Source organism: Meles meles, chromosome 1, assembly GCF_922984935.1.
Source record: "Meles meles chromosome 1, mMelMel3.1 paternal haplotype, whole genome shotgun sequence".
Taxonomy (NCBI): Eukaryota; Metazoa; Chordata; class Mammalia; order Carnivora; family Mustelidae; genus Meles; species Meles meles.
The window spans coordinates 32,266,162-32,284,017 of NC_060066.1; the positions used below are offsets into that span (position 1 = coordinate 32,266,162).

Sequence of the window (17,856 nt, forward strand, 5' to 3'; positions counted from 1 at the left end):
TGAAACTTACTAGAACCAATGCTTCCTACAGAATAGCACAGCTGGCATTTAGCCAATCAAGCACAGATCTGGTAAATTAGAACTCACTCAACAGCTCCGGCTTTCTGGACCACACCCTGAATGGAACTTCCTACTCAGATTCCAAGAAAGGCTTTAGGTTCTTAACCTTTCTAAGCGCTATGAATCCTTCTGGGAGTCGGTTAAGGCCTGTGACTTCTCTGAAGAATGAGATACACAGGACTATAAAGGAAACAAAATACAATGAAATACAACTGTCAAATTTTAAAAGCATGAACTGTGGCATGGTAAACATGTTATTGTTTTTGTTTTTGTTTTTTACTAATTGAATACAAAGATCTAACAGCAGCTCCAATAATAACCACACTTTCAAATAGGGATGAATAAATGACTTTAAAAAAATATCTGTAGGGGCTCCTGGGTGGCTCAGGTGGTTAAGTGTCCAACTCTTGATCTCAACTCAGGTCTTGATCTCAGTGTCGTGAGTTCAAGCCCCACACTGGGCTCCAGTGGCAGATTTCACACTGGGCATGGAGCCTACTTAAAAAAAAAATCTGCGAACAACTGTAATGTGATGTGATATTATCTGTGATTTCCACTGGTAAAAAAAGTCACAGGTACTGCCAAGCCTTCTGTGTTTTGTGACCTGGACTCTCAATTAAGGGCAATGCTAAATTTCAGTTGGATGTCAGTAACAGTAAAGATGTCATTTTTGTATCTAGTATACTGAGTTCTATCCATGCTTGCAAATTACAGGTTAAAAACCTCCATTTTTGAAGGACATTGCATGAACTCTAAAGATCCTTTAGCCTGGAAGAATCTTTGATCAACTTGAGGTAAATTTAAGGGAGTGGAAAGGCTGTATATATATTTACGGAGGCCTCTGAGTTTCAAAAATAGAATGGTTGATAAATCAGTAGTATTTTATGCATTATAATGAAAAAGAACATGCACATATTATGTAGGTTTTTTTCTTGCTGAGAAAATCAGGACCTTCAAGTCTCCCCTACCCTTACAATCAACCCCTCCAGGCAACTCCTGCTTTCTCCATAAATCTCTTGATCTACTTCTGAATGTTTGCATTTTCTAAAGTGCTGTGTTTTTCATGAAACATTCATGGCTACTGCTCTAATGGTTACCGTCAGTAATTACTGGCACAGGGGTGAGGTCAAGCAACTTTCCTTTTATTTCTTTTTATTGTCAAGTAGACTTCTGCTCTGTGGAATACTACCACAATCTGTTCATCCACTGCCCAACTGATGGACATCCCGGTTACTTCCAATATCTGGCAATTACAAATACAGAGACTACTGATGTTTGCATTCTCTGGGTCTATCCTCAGTCTTAGGCCTTAGTCTGGGCCTTGGGTTGACTTTTCCTCAACATTTCTGCCCTGTCTTCCCTGTGTCAACCAAAATATGCTCTTGATCTGTTGCAGATCTCCAGCTGGTATCAGTATGGGATACTGGGCCCAGTGGGGTTTCCGTCCCTCCCCCAGAGGCTTAAGGCTTTTGTATATGAGGGAAGAATCTGGGTTTGTAGGTGAGATTTTGTGCCTGTTCCCAGGGGAAAGCCTCTCACTACCTGCACACCTGAGGAACCAAGGGGCTATCTCTCTGGTCCACTTCCCTGCCCCTGAGCTTTCTAAGGAACACTGAGCAGAGACCCATGGGGGAGAACGTGTGGGGAGTGCATATTCTCCTTGTGCCTGTGCTCCCATTTACTGTCAACTAGACTGCTGGCCTTCACTTGACTTTTAAGGATTCATTTACGATTTTAAATGCTTTCTTCTCCTTCATGTTTTAAATTTTTTTACTATTATTCTTAGTTGTGGTAAAACATGTATGACATAAAATTTATCATCCTAACTCTTTTTAGGTGTACAGTTCAGAGGCACGAAGGACATTCACATGGTTTCACAACCATCACTACTATCCACCTCCTGTTTAATATCATACCATTTTTTTACGTTTCAACTACCAGAAACTTTTTTTTTAAAGATTTTGTTTGTCTATTTGACAGACAGAGATCACAAGTAGGCAGAGAGGCAGGCAGAGAGAGAGGAGGAAAGCAGGCTCCCCGCTGAGCAGAGAGCCCGATGCGGGGCTCGATCCCAGCACCCTGGGACCATGACCTGAGCTAAAGGCAGAGGCTTTAACCCACTGAGCCACCCAGGCGCCCCATCAATTACCCGAAAAATTTTTTTTTTATTTCTTTTCAGCATAACAGTGTTCATTGTTTTTGCACCACACCCAGTGCTCCATGCAACACGTGCCCTCACTAATACCCACCACCTTGTTCCCCCAACCTCTCACGCCCCCGCCCCTTCTAGACCCTCAGGTTGTTTTTCAGAGTCCATAGTCTCTCATGGTTCATCTCCCCTTCCAATTTCCCTCAACTCCCTTCTCCTCTCCATCTCCCCATGTCCTCCATGTTATTTGTTATGCTCCACAAATAAGTGAAACCATATGATACTTGACTCTCTCTGCTTGACTTATTTCACTCAGCATAATCTCTTCCAGTCCCGTCCAGGTTGCTACAAAAGTTGGGTATTCATCCTTTCTGATGGAGGCATAATACTTCATATTGTATACGGACCACATCTTCCTTATCCATTCGTCCGTTGAAGGGCATCTTGGTTCTTTCCACAGTTTGGCGACCGTGGCCATTGCTGCTATGAACTACCTGAATTTTTAAAGGAAGCTTGTGTCGTTACTTTATACTAAAATTAGAACTTAGCATAAATAGAGGATAAAATAAAAAATACAATGAAAACAAAACGGTGCTACTGGACTGAAGCCTGTATCTGAAGCCTACTCTTATATCTGAAGCCTACTCTTCATTAAAAAGGGAGATTTAGGTGTATTAGAGAGTTGTGATACAAAATAGCACCAAACTGAAACTTTCTCCTTGCCTTAGTGAGAAACACTGAAAGGGAACAGATTCAAAGTCTTTTCAGTTCAATTCAGTACATATCCATATGCCACCCAAAGTCATCCTGCATAAAACCAGTCGTCGATCCCACACCTTTGGAAACACTGCTTTAGCCTAAGTCCCCTCCAGTCTCCACATTAATACATTAACTTTAGAGGTTCAGGGCTAGCTCTGCTGGCAAAGACAGCCTAGAAGAGGAAAGAGATTAAGGAGAAAAATTACTCCCCACTTCCAACCCTATTTTTAAAGTGAAACAAAGATAGTGATGATACATGAGCAAGGAAATCCTAGAAAACCAGAAGGCTATAAAAGATAGTAGGCATAATATGGCAGGGCTGATACCAATCAGGTTAAGTACCTGGGTAAACAATGCACATATATTTGTAAACCAGACTCTGATTAAACAACAAGTTCGTTCAACAAATAGTTATCGATCCTCTGCTTTATGACAGATAATGTGTGGGATCCTGGATTGTTCTTGATGGATGCCAGAGTAACCTGCGAAAGAGCTGGAGACTATGTCTGCCATTTGAACTTCTCCTTCTACCAATATGTAGGACCATACTCAAGGCTCAATAAACGTTTGGGGTTCACTAGAGCCCTCGGTATTCTTAGAAGAGAATCTTCAACATGGAACCGTGGGCAGTTATCTAATCTAGGCTCCCTTCACATTCCGAAATCTCTTCTACATCATCATGACAAATATTTACCCAGTTTATGCTGACTGCTTCCAGAGCTGTGGCCCTCACTAACTCTCACGGTAGCTCATTCCTCTCCAGAACCACACTAATGTAAGAATGTCTCTGCTCACGGCGAGAGAAAATGGGCTTCCCCGAAATTTCCAGCCATGGGTCCTAGTCTCTGTATATGAACAAAGACGGCATCTTTCTTCCTTTAACATCTGGAGGCTCATATTATATTTATCTTAAACTCCCCTTTGCCAAGTTTATGGTCTGCAGTTCAAAAAAACTGTTCTTAAAAGCCAAATTGTTTTCTACCAGTTTTCCACTGGACAGATTATCTAAAAAAGAGTGCCTAATACTTGCCATGATGCTTCAGATAAGAGTTTTACTAGAGAGAATGATAGGCTATCACCCCCCCGCTCTTCAGACCTAGCTGTGTGAACCATTGTTTGTTTTACCCACACCACACTGGTACTAAGTGGTCCTCCCAATTTCATGTCCTCCCTGGAATCCAAGAATCTCATCTTATTTGGAAGTAGAGTCTTAAAAGATGTCATTGCTTATGTTAAGATGGGGTCACACTAGAATAGTAAGGGCCCTTAATCCAACATGACCTGTGTCCTTATTAGAAGACAAGAGACAGAGTCAGACGCAGTGGAGAGTGAACACCATAAGACAATGGAGACAGAGACGGCAATGACACATCTATCAATCAAGGAACGTCATGGATTCCTGGAAGCACCAGAAGGTAAAAGAAAGGCATGGAACAGAGTCTCCCCGTCAAGTCTTCAGAGACACAATTGCCCCCACCAACACTTTGACTCCCAAAGTCTATCCTTCAGAAGAGTGAGACAGCAAAGTTCTATGGTTTGAAGTCACCCAGTTTGTGGGAACTTGTTAGAGCAGACTTAGGAGAGTAACACAGTATTTTTGTCTCCAACATAGATACTCTGCTTAGATAATATACTCAGGGCTCCCCCCACCATTTTTCCCTTCTAGTAATTCATCACCACCAAAGCACGTTTCTCCATCATGAATCTCTGTAAGGGACATTAGTTCAGTGTGCCTGCCCAGCATCATCTATTTCCATTTCTCTGGTAGCAGCAGATCATTGATTATGTCTTGGGCTAATTCCTTGGGCTCATTAAACACAGTTGTCAGTGGACTATCAGTCAAGATGTCCTGTTCTTTCCCAGAACATTCTCTCTCTCTCTGTCTCTCTCTCTCTCTCCCCTGCTGGGAATCCTGAGCCGTGACCATAGCAACACTAAGATGGAAAAGAGCTAGAGTTGGTTCATCCCAGTAGTGGGCTATCCTTTCCAAGGTCTTGTTTGTCAGCATTTCCTTCAGTTCCATGAACTCTTCCATCAACTACCCAAGGAATTCCTTTCTGCTTAAATTAACCAGAATCAGTTCTATTTAATTTAGTTAGGGAATGCTGATAAATTAGAAAACTGAAGCTCTGGATTTTGTTCTGTTTCCTTTTATTGTTTATCTTATTTTGCCTTACAACTATTAGTAGGGTGAAATTTCAGTTTCACTCAATTCCCTCCCACAAAGGTCCAAATGATTAGCTCAAAATACCTCAAGGTACAACTATCTATAATGGATTTGTTATTGTTATTTGCAAAGGCTATGTGTTTCAATCCAAGAAGAGGAAGCTGATAGAAAACTTAAAATAATGCATAGTTCAAGTGGACTACTAGCAAGCTTTTTATTTTCACACTAAGGATGGCAAAAATAATTTATTAACTGTAATACCCAAGAAAAATTTCCTCATAATATGTAAGGACAAACATGATGTGTACCTAACAATGAAACAAAAATTCTTAATATATAACATAACCAGCAGTTGTGCCAATAAGGCTATGCTAAAATGTCATTTCCCTAGGTTTTTATTTCTTTTCTTTTCTTTTTTAATTTAGAGGGAAGGAGAGAGAGCATGCACATGGCGGCGGGGTGGGGGGGGCAGGGAGAGGGAGAGAGAGAGAGAGAGAATCTTAAGCAAGCTCCAAGCGCAGCACGGAGCCCAATGCTATCAGACCCTGAGATTATAACCTGAGATGATATCAAGATCTGACACTTACCCAACTGAGCCACCTAGGTGCCCCTCCCTAGGTCTTTCTAAAAATCGCTGAATATTTCCATAGTGCCGGAATGGTTCTTTTTCCCTCTTGGCTGTTCACTTTAGTTCACATAATTAAAAACTGTACCTTATTCTTTCCCTATTATATACTTACCAATATGATTGTTTATTCGAAATTCAAAACCATGCTGGTAAAGAGTTAAAATTGCACTTCGATAAATACTTCAGTGATATAGAAGAATACCTTTAAACTTCCTTGGCCCTTTTAAGAATTTAAGATCTAAATAAATCTAATGGTAATAAATGTCCTACTTATTTCTGTCATTTTTTTTTTTTAAACTCATTATGCTAGAATGTATATTCCCTCATGTTCGGAAGTAACTATGGGAAAACCAATTTTTAACCTTGACATGTTCACCTCACTCATCACAAGTAGATTATATTTTATAGTAGCTTAAAAGCTGGCTTTAAAAATGCAATGATGTTTATGTTACTAAACCATTTAGATGAATGAAAACAGAATAAAATATTTTTTACTCAAAGCTATTTATCATGGCTGTTAACATTCTTCTGCTAAACTGTGGTATGTGCCTGTGACATCTTGTCACTGCGATTTACATAAAGATTTAAACATAGATGAGAAGGAATCCTTAGTCTATTACTTAACTAATTCTCAATGTAAGACCACATTTTATCTTAGAAAACAATTGCATTTAAAAGTCTTCTGTGGGACGCCTGGGTGGCTCAGATGCTTAAGCGTCTGCCTTCGGCTCTGGTCATGATCCCAGGGTCCTGGGATCAAGTCCCACATCAGGCTCCCTGCTCAGCAGGGAGTCTGCTTCTCACTCCCTCTCTGTTCCCCCTGCTTGTGCTCTCTCTCTCTCTCTGTCAAATAAGTAAATAAAAATAAAATCTTAAAAAAAAATAAAGACTTCTGTGGCTATGGCCCCAACAAGGACTGTAGAATTTTTAAACAAATATAAAGATTTAATGAATTAACCTTTCTGGAATATTTTGCTAGCTATTTTGCTAGCTAGAAATTTGTAGACATTAAGAATTGTTTGTGGGATGCCTGGCGCCTGGGTGGCTCAGTCAGTTAAACCACTGCCTTCGGCTCAGGTCGTGATCCAGGGTCCTGGGATCAAGTCCCTTATCTGGCTCCTTGCTCAGCAGAGAGCCTGCTTCTCTCTCTGCCTCTGCCTGCTATTCTGCCTACTTGTTGGCTCGTGCGCACATGCACTCTCTCTCTCTCTCTGACAAATAAATTAAAAAATAATAATAATAAATTCTTTAAAAAAAAGAATTGTTTGTAGCATAAATCTTGCCTTCATGTCCACTAGTCTGGTCTGTGGATGTAGGATCAGTAGTAGCCAGCAAGGTCACCTGTGATCCAATGGATAAGTCACTAGATATTAGATAATAATGTCAAATAATAATAACTTACATAATGACAGATACTCCTGACATTTTGAGAAAACAGTGATCCTATGAGCCAATGTCTAATGTAAGAAAATATATTAATGTGTTTCTTTAACATTTATTTGGGATTTTTTAAAGATTTTATTTATTTGAGAGAGAGTGAATGAGAGAGAGAGAAAGAGCAGGGGAAGAGTGGAGGGAGAGGGAGAAGCAGACTCCCCGCTGAGCAGGGAGCCCAATGTGGGGCTCAATGTGGGCTTGATGCAGGGCTCGAACCCAGTACTCTGGGATCATGACCTGAGCCAAAGGCAGACACTTAACTGATTGAGCCACCCAGGTGCCCCAACAAATGTTTATCTGCAACAAAACATAAATCTCAGTGTCTATCCATCCAGTCTAATGATGTATAATTAAGGATGAAAGCTAATGTTCATTGGTTTCTTTTAATCATGAATATTCAGATCTATTCAGTAGTGGAGAGGGGAGAATTCTCTAGACTTCAACCATGAACTCGGATGAAATAAAACCATGACTATAACATTTTTCTTTAGGGCTGAATAATAACACAAGTGTTGTAGTGGTCCCTTCTTGTTTATCTGCCTAATATAGAATCTTCCTTCTCCCCAAAACAAACTCCTACCTTTCTATAGGAAAACATATACCAACCAACCTATATAATCCTTCTGGCCACTGTGATTGGTAGACTAGGCTCTTACCTAACTGGAGCCAGCAAGATATGAAGGGGATGTTTCTTGGGATTTCTGAAAAGAGCAGTTTCTTCATTCTTCTGCAACAGCTATGAGAAGATTCTCCCCTTCACTGGATCTGAACCTGAGAGAATAAAGCCCTACAAGCTTCTGGCAGCCATCTTAGGACCCCAAGGAGAGACCCTGTCACAAATAGAGCCAACACTCAGGAAGGGGAAATAAGAGACTGCAATGGGTTGGGGGGACACCTGGGGGTGGTTCAGTCAGTTAAGCATCTGCCTTCAGTTCAGGTCATGATCCCAGAATCCCAGAATCGAGCCCTGCATTGGGCTCCCTACTCTGTGGGGAGTCTGCTTTTCCCTCAGCCCCTCACCCGGCTCATGCTCTCTCACTCTCTCTCTCAAATAAATAAATAAAATTCAAAAAAAAAAAAAAAAGTGCAACAGGAAAACAAGGAACTTGTCACATGGTATAGACCCTAGATCATGTCCTACTTGAGACACAGTTCCCTCCTGTACCTAGTTACGTAATTATGAAGACTTTTTTTTCCTCAAGCCACTTGAAATTAGGTTTTCTGATTCTTGACAATAAAAGAATCTGAACTGATTCAAGTATAAGTGATCACTTTCAAGGGCAAGGCTGAAATATGGTAGGATTGGCAATGTACAAGGACAAAGGGCACTAGGATTCATGCTAAGATCTTTATTTGCTTGACTCCCTCAATCACAACAAAAATCATACTCATAATCTGGTATCTGATTTGTGTGATTCTGAATAGATAGGAGAAACTAGAAAGCCAAATAATTTGCCCAAGTTTTCACAGCCACCAACTTAAAAAAAAAAAAAAAGATTTGGATTCAAGTCTGTCTGATTCTAAAGGGACTATCCTTTAAAAGTTGCCATCTGTCCTGGTTTCCACTTTTAAGTGTTTCATTACTGCAAACTGATTATTTATCTTCACCATAAATTACAAATAAGACAGCATACATAACTTAACAACTTGCAAAGTACCGCTAATGTGTATAGGTTTTTACATTTTTATTGAATCTGAAACCCTTTTCAAGAAACCACAATGGCAACAGCATGAAACTGATTTAAAACAACAACATCACTATGACCTTTGGCATCAGAACCACCAGAAGGCCAATCTTCAATCTTCTGATCATTAATAAATGTAACCTAGTTGAAGAATATTATCCATAGTGGTACTTTTGATTCTTAGATACCTTTACCTAAAACTCTATTTATGTTCACACCAATTAGGAAAAAAATGAAGATGTACTTGATCAATCTGATCATTAGGTGAACAGTTAAGTTGAACTATACAAATTCAATTACAGATCCACTGATTTTTATTTTTATTTATTTACTTTTTTGTGTGTATAGAAAACCTGGACTATAACAACTGAAAAGAGATGTTCTTCAAATAAATAAACATTTTTAAATAAATAGAAGAAATATGGATTTAACCAAGAATGTAAGTGTGCTATTACTGTGGAGAGATTTGAACAGAAACTTGAAAAAAATGTAGACTCAGGTGAAATGATGCAGTGACTGCTGAACTTGAGCAAATCACTTCATAATCCTGAATCCCCAAGACCTCATCAGTTAGAAGAAGACATCAGATGACTTCATCGCTGACATCCCTTCCTAACCTATGATGCACGCCACGGCCCTTTTCCCCCTCCCTTTGCTCACCATGACCTTTCTGACTCCCACACTCTCTGCTCCCCCTTCCTGGACAGTAACCATGTAAATTCCAGCACCAGAAGCACGGATAAGACCACCACATCCATATTTAACAGGCACCTCCACTTTAAAAATATTTCTTGTAATCCTATCACGAACTCTATAGGAAAAAAAGAAAAAATTATCACCATTTCAAAAATGAGGAACTGGAGCTCCATGAAGTTAAAAAGAAGTTCATCTAAAGTCACAAAACTACTAAGTAGAAGGGCCATATTTGGCTGCAAAGTTCTTGATCTGAAACTGCTATAACTCTTTCCTCAGAACGGGTGGTTAGCATTCTGCTTCATCAGTTGGTGTTTTCCAAATATATCAAGTGATTCTCAAATCCGGTCACAGCAGTGGTTCAAATCAAAATTGTTAAAACCAGGCTTCACAATCTAGAAAACTGACATCTCTGTTTCGGTCAGTGGGGTCCCAGACCAGTGTCAAGTAGCATCATGGGCTTGTGTACCACAGGCTGCTGTCAGCACCCATGACTGTGCTCCCAATGACAAACAGCACGTCACTTTTACCTTCTTCAAGAAGACAGAGACAACTCTAAATCACAAAATTAGAAAGGACTGTATCAGTATCAGCTTAGCCCAGTATTCTGATTCTAAATGACATCACATAATAAATTTCCCAGAGATAGAAGAGACATGCTATTTATAATGAAGGCTGAAAGCCTCAGGAGATGTCCTGGGCTATTTGTTTCTTTAAGATGAACACGCATCTATAAACAAAAGTAAAACCTTCCACAGGCAGGTCGCCTATTTCATGCATTGCTATCACTCATCCTTAATGATAATAAACTATTGTGAAATAAAAAGAAGAAACCCTCTTTGCCTTTGCCATAGCATGAATTTCAAATCCTGCTTTTGCTGTTGTTGTTGTTAAGTTCGACCAGAGCAACATACAGCGTTTGATAAAATTCTCTGCCCTCACGCTACCTTTCTTTCAACTGGGATGATAACTGACATGCCACAATGACCATCAAGTTTGTTTTTAAGTAGTGGAACCGCTATATTAATTCATCTGCCCCTAAATAAGGCATATGTATGACCTAACATGCAGAACAACAAAAATGCTCAGTTCTATAATCTTTCTATTAGTCACCTCAAAATAGTGACATGGCTTGCTCAGTCTCTGAAGGTGTATATTCAGAGTCTTTGCTGCAAACATGATTAGGACAGAACTGATTTCAAATTCTGCTTCCTTCTAACCATCACACCAGCTGTCCCACAGCCTTCTTCCACCAGGACTATCAGCAGCATATAAGGGCACACATCTATTCAACAAGTGAACTGCAGGGAAGGGAACCATTTCTCCTTGTTCAGATGTCAAACAAAATCAGTACCACTTCCTAAAGAAAGAAAAAGGGAAACAAGAACTGACCTCTTTCACCTCAAATTGCTCACACCGTCTTTGTCTAGTCTATACAGACATCCACATAACCTTCCCCTCTGAATGTTTGTGTTTATAAGTATTTTCAAGAATTACACTGTATCTCTATAATTACTCCAAATTTCATGAAAATGAGTAACAATCCTGTTTACAGATACAATTTTAAAGATGTGTATAAAATATATGTATATTCTCTGAATGACCTTAGTTTTGAAACTGACTGCTACGCACACAGCAGCCTGACCTTAAAGATGCCAATAGTCCCGGTACCTACAACAGGACTTGCTACCGTTGAACTGACAAATGCTTGCTGAATTTGTAATACACGATTCTCATTGGTTCAAATCATATCCGTGAGCTTTTATATAGTCCAATGACAGGTACACTCCACCAACACCAGTTTGTTCACACTGAAGTTCTTCTATTTTCCTCAGTTCTTTCACCATTCCCCTGGGAAAGAGGAAGCCTTCCTAACAGCAACTGAACGAACGATTGAAAAACAATTCAAACATGCAACCAGAGACACGGGAGGTTGACTTTGTGGGAAACAAGCACTCTCCCACTGCCTTTTTGCAAGAGATATGAAACTCTGCTCCACATGGAAGCAGGGAAGAGCTGTTTGTCTGTACACACAGGAAAAAGGGGAGGGATTACTGGGTACCCCAGAGACTTAGCAGGAGTCTGAAGTCTCTTCTGCCACAGAAACTCCTGAGGGACTGAGGGATGGCCATGGCCAGGAGTGAAGGGAATGGTTATTAGATCATGAAAGGAAGTAAGCAGCCCTAATGATGATCTCTGTAGAATGAATTGTGGTATCAACCAATCAATCACCAAACAATGGGGGGGGCAGGGAGAGAAGGTCAAATAGTCACCAAATCTCTTTAATTCCTCTAGACCTCCCTGTGATAATGACAAAGCTTTTATCTAGTAAGTGTTCTGAGTTCCCGCATATACGTGGTTATTAGAACTGTTCCCTGATCTTACTACATTCACGAGTGTAAGCTATTGCTCTTTCTCTCTACGCAAGAGTACTGTGCTACAAGCTAGAAAGGTTTATTTCTCAGTACATGCCATGCTGTCAATTTAAAATTGAAACTCAATACATGAAAATTATATGGGATTCTTACCTTCTTGTGTTGATGTCTACAAATACTAAGGTTTCACTTTGGAACATTTTATGAGGCTTCTAATAAAAATTCATCTAACATTTTTTTTCCCCTGATTCTGTTCAATCCCTCACCACAATTCATCTAACATTTTTTCCTCTGTTCTGTTCAATCCCTCACTACATAAAAAAATTACTAGTTGTAATCTTAATTAATTTTAATTTTAAAAATTTTAATTATGTACGTTAAAGAGCAATTACCAAGCCAGTTCAGTGGAAAATACTGTAGCTGAACAGTTTTATAACTTGTTTTCATCAAAAATGTTTACTCAGTTCATATGTATACTATACAACCTATCATTGAAGACATTCCCAATACATGTTAGGATTTGTTCTCAAGGCTGAAAAGGTTTCCCTACTAAATGGACACTTCTTCAATTTCCTTAAAACAAGTGTTTTTGAACATGGAGCCATTTTGCAAAGAAAGCCTCTTAGTATTAACTACTCCTACTAATTTTCAAGATGAATTCCAATAGCAATATGTGAAAGTATCCTAACAAGAGTTGCTTTTATTTCAAAACATGTCTTGTGATAAGGCACGGTTTTTCAAATTCAGTCCTACTAAGATTTGGAGTCTACGATTTAGAATAAAGGATAATTCTTTATTGTGAGAGACTACCCAGTGTGTTGTAGAATGTTAACAACATCCCTGGCCTCTGCCCACAAGATGCCTGAAGCACCCTCCTTCCCAAAAAATGTCTCCAGATGTTGCCAGTGTACCCTGGGGGGAGGAGGGGCAAAATCACCCCTCTAGAAAACCACTGTTCTAAGCCTATCAAAAAGATAGCCTGAGGTAACAGGTGATTTCTCTTCTTCCATATTGACTAACATTTCTTTCTCTCTCATAGTTCTGTCTCATCAAGCCATTTCAGCACTTTTTTTAATGCCTTTACCTTAGGACAGCAAAGATTTCACTGAATATTTCTTAAAGTACACCAGGGCTTAGGAAACACTCCTCCTGGAAAATTATTGTCAAAATATGCTTCTGAGGACTAGGAACCAGCCCAAGGATACAATCTTATTTCCAATGCAAGAGATGAAGGATAGACAGAGAAGGGTTTTCTCGTTTCACATTAAATTTAACATTTTATAAATGAAGACTTCACCTCCACATGCTCATAAGCTCTTCGGGAGCCTAAATTCTGCCCTTTTGGGGGGGGGGGCACCCAAATCAATTTGTGCAATAATCACTCCTCCTTGACCTCCAAACAAACAAACAAAACCGGGCAAACATATAAGGTTATGTTGTATCTGTACAGCACTCCAGGGAGAAGAGAATTGGTGGCTAACCTTAACTACATGTTCTAACAATAATCGATGGAAAATTTAAAAAAAAAAAGCATAGTAATAGAAGGAGAAACTGACAGCATTAAGTCTTTATTCAAAGTCTCCACCTTTCAGATATCCAGAATCATGGACATATTTCAAAAGGTACATCTCAATAGTTACTGTAGTAGAAAATGAGAGAGCCACTGTCACATGGAATATGAGGACGTGCCCTGGCCACGAAGCTTGTTGTCCTTGCTGCTGTAACCCTCCACAGGTCGGTGATCACCCACAAGACAGCCCATACCATGATCCTCACCACTCTTCTAGAGTTCTCACTTCCCTTCATCTGCGGCTCCCCCTGCAATTTGGATGCAGGAACTATTTCTGGTGGTTGCACAACCACCTCAGAGCCCAGCCCTCTTAGGAATCCGCAGACAGTAGGTATGTTCTCACTCGTCCCTTTCTGAGTCCTTCCATGGAAGGTACAGGTTTCCAGAGTCACCTTCATCCTCATTTCCCCGTATCTGGTAAAGTCTCTCTAAAAATATGGCAACGGCAGAGAGCACAGAAAGCTGGATGGAGTCTGAGAAGGGGCAGACGTGGTAACAGATACCGCCCCCCCTCATCTCCCCGGTTTCCGATCCTGTATGCTGAAGACGCTTCTTCCCTTCTTGCGGTTGGTGGGTGAAATTTTTCCGAGTCAAAGAGGCGTTTTTGCATAAAGCTTTTTGCATTAGACGCTTGTTTATTCTATTAATCTGGTCTTATTTTCTTTTTAAGTTACATTTACATGTGGGGAAACTCAGGGAAGATCCCTGGTCTTGAAAACCCATGAGTGCTGGTCACTCTGCCGGGCTTCTGGGTCCCAATGGCCATTTGGAGCCATCGTGCTTCCGGAGTCCGTGGGGCAACACCACCGCGTCACCTGCAGGGGCAGCAGAGTGAACTGCGGATCCCCGGAGTGACGCCCCAGGTAAGGAACCGAGGCCAGAGCCCCTTGGGCCTCCGGGACTCCTAGGATTCCCCCCGAACAGAAGGGACGGCCGCCTCCTCGGGGTACCAAATCAGAGCACAAGACTGGAGCCAGGTTCGGGGTGTGCGGGGGACCGGGAAGAGATTAGAAAGGTGCATCAGTGGACGAGCAAGGAATGTGACCCTGGGGAAAGGAGATAGAAGAGACGTAGGAAAACACGTTTCCCTTAATCCCCTCCCCGTGCCGCCTGTGGATCCCAGGATCTCCTCGTCATGGAGACAGACTGCAGCAACAGACGCGATCCTGGGCTGGCAACACGCACACACTCACGCACACACGCCCCGCCGCGAGTTGCACGCTGCAGACTTCTGCCTGACTTCCCAGCCCAAAACACCTCACCTTCCGGGCCAGACCACGGATTCCTGTGGCCCAGAAGTGACACCACCCCTCTCCGCCCCCTGCAATACAAACATTCGGACTCCAGACTGCACTCCGAGGAGGCCGGGAACCACTTACGGGAAGCCCAGGCAATTCCCATGTAAATAACTGCCCTCCCGGCTGCCTGGTCTGTCCAAATCTCCTACTAGAGCTCGCCCAGAGCAAGCAAGCGGCCCTGCGACCAAGCCAGGTAGGAAAAGGAGGAGGAGCCCGAGGTGCAAATGAACCTCAGAGAACCGCTACTAAGTATTCAGGGACCACACGTAGCCTTAAACCCCTTCCCGAGCCTTCTGGCTCCACCAGCAGCCCGGTTCCTCCATCCGATCTCTGCACCGCTGCCCTCCTCCTCCTCACCCAAATCCCTCAACGATTTTCCAGCTGGCCCTTCCAGGCCACTTTCTGCATCCATCTCTCTCCAGACGGTTCCCAACAGTGGCCTCGCATACTCACTCCAAAGACCTCGATTCAAGGCTGCCTCGCACCATCATTATAGCGCCCTGAATCTGGCACTAATTCCCCAAATTATCCGGGTCCACTTGTTTTCTCCGGAACCTACTGTCCCTTCCACCAGCGTCCTTTGCTCTCGTTCAAATCCGCTTTTCACGCGCCCCGCTTTCCATCTCTGCCGCTCCGACCAGGACACGTTCACCCCCCACCCCCAACAGCCCCTATACTGCGCTCTCACACCGCTCCCACCCTAACCCCCGGAGACACCCCGCTTTCCCTCTGCGGCTCTTCTCGGCCGGGCACCCGCACCCAAAGCTAGCCTCCCCATCCCGCACCAGTCTGCTCCCCGCCTGCTGGGTCCTGTCCCTCTGCCCAAGTTGGCCCCCTCGGCCCCCGCCAGAGTCAGTTCAACCCTCCTGCTCTGCCGGTCGCCCCGGCTCGAGCATCCTGGTGGCCGCCCGCGCTCAAATTGGCCAAGCGGCTCGCCGAGGCGCCGGGCATTCGGGGCAGCGGCTAGCCGCGCCTCCCGCCAGCCAGCCCGGGCTCCCCCGGGCGCAGAACCTTCGTCCCACCGCCCAACCACCTTACAAACTTACTTGCCGGTCGCCAGGAGGGGGCTACGGTGAGCGGCGGCGGGCCCCGCGGCGGCGAGTGCGCCCCTCTCGGCGGGGCTGGGCGGCGCGGCGCCGGCGCTGCGCTCCTGCGGCAGCGCGGTGAATGGGCTCAGCCTGACGCAGCCCAGCTCTGCCCGCTCTGCCCGCTCCGCCGCTGAGGCCGCCGAGCGCTTCCACACATGCTCAGTTTCCGGACCTGCCTGCGTGGACGCTACCAAGAGCGAGCAGCGGCGGGGGGGGAGACAGGCGGAAAGCAGCCACCAACGGGCTGCTGCGAGCCGGAGGGTACCACGTTGGAAGCCGGGGAAGAAGACGGACGACGCGCCGCTAAAAATAGCTCCTGCGGAAACCGCGGCTCGGGCTTAAAGCGCCCCTCCCGCGCGCGTCCCCGCCGCCCGGAGCTCCGGAACCTGCGCTCGCTGCCGCGGCGGGGACCGGAGCGCGCGCCCAGTCCGACCCCTGCCCGCACCTCTCAGAGAGCCTCCTACCCAGGCCCCGGGGCTGCCGGCACTGCTGGGGAGTGGGCGGGGGGCGGGGGTACTCCCGCCCGCGGGGCAGCCCAATTTCAGGTGTCGCCAAAGACACGGAGGAAAGTTGGGCTAAAGCGATGAAAAAGCTCCGCCACAACGAAATTGGCTCCGATTTCTGGAAAAAAATCTTTGTAGGGGGTTGCTTGGATTTGTTAGAAGGAGGAAAGGGCGACGTTCAGCATCCCAGAAAGCTGCTAACTTGTAAACTTCTTTTCCGGCCGTTTATGACTCCGTGGCATATTCGCTGACACCCATCCCGATCCTGCTGGTTTTGTTGTTCTTGTTATCCGAACCGTAATTTCTTTGCCCCATGTTCTACCTCCAGCCTTCCTCCTCCAACCCGGCTTTAACCTGCGCAAAGAAAAGGATGCAAACTGGAGACGGGTAGTTTCTGCTGGCAGACCTGAACTGGAACCTGACCATTTGGTGACGGTGCGCAGCCAGGGTTCCGTCGGTCGTGTTGCAGAGCTCGGCCCCGATGTCTCTTCCTTGGTCTCCTGAGCATCCAACACTTACAGCCTCATGAACTCTCAAAGCCACCGACCCTGCAAATTAACTATTTCCCCACTATTAATTTTCAGTATATTCTACCTTAATTCCGGATAATATACTTTTGAAATTTTTCCACCTTTAAACGATGACTTAACAAATGTTTCCAATTCCCGCCTTTTTCATTCACCTCTCACAACTACCCTATAAGAGAATCATTATTTCCAGTTTGATAGATAAAAACTTTGCCGTTCAGAGATGCTCATCTTTTACCTGGAGTAATACTATAATGTTGAACCCAGAGTCAGCCAAACTAGAAATTCTGTGGTTTCCGCGTAACCTACTACCCAAAATCTGTACCTTTGCCTGAGCTAAAGGCTTGGGAAATTTAAGAATAATTCTCCGTGGAGTGCTAATAATTGAAAAAATGCTGACCGGGAACTTTGTTTTGCTTTTTTTTTTTTTTTTTTAACTGATTTCTTTCTGGGCATTTATAGTTTAGATTCCCATGTGTTCTGTGGAAAGTGACGTTGCATTTTTATTTATTTATTCAGAGAATTTACTGAGATCTTGTAAGGGCAATGTTTTCACTTAGAATGTATTTTATAATATCTTCGCTAAGGGTACTTTCTTTTGCTATTGTTACAAATTAGTGAGGTTTTGCTAACCCCACTGATTAACTTGGGTATGTTTTTCATAGAGCTATAGTGGTATAGATCTGTTCAGTGTTATGTCCAGCCCCAAACAGATGATCAATTAATGTTTGATTTTTACTTGATAGTTTTTAGCTCCTTAAATCATTCTTCCTTTAAAGGATGTCTCCAATAGATGGCATTCCCAGGACTAGAGGCACTTTGAAATGACAATACCATTTTCCTAATGTTCCATGGGTGATTCACTGGGAAGATGAAAATAGAATTTCCTTAGGGGATCCATATAACAAACCCATTCC

The 17,856-nt window shown here is 43.2% G+C and overlaps 1 protein-coding gene across 2 annotated transcripts in view; it reads right to left on the minus strand.

Annotated features, from left to right (window-relative positions):
* Window positions 1-16,020, minus strand: part of OXR1 (oxidation resistance 1) — a 454,407-nt gene extending 438,387 nt beyond the window's left edge. For both annotated transcript variants that reach the window (XM_046004513.1, XM_046004493.1), the window contains exon 1: window positions 15,868-16,020. The gene's annotated coding sequence lies outside the window, so the exon portion shown is untranslated. The remainder of the gene's footprint in view (window positions 1-15,867) is intronic.
* Between the last annotated feature and the right edge of the window lie 1,836 nt (window positions 16,021-17,856).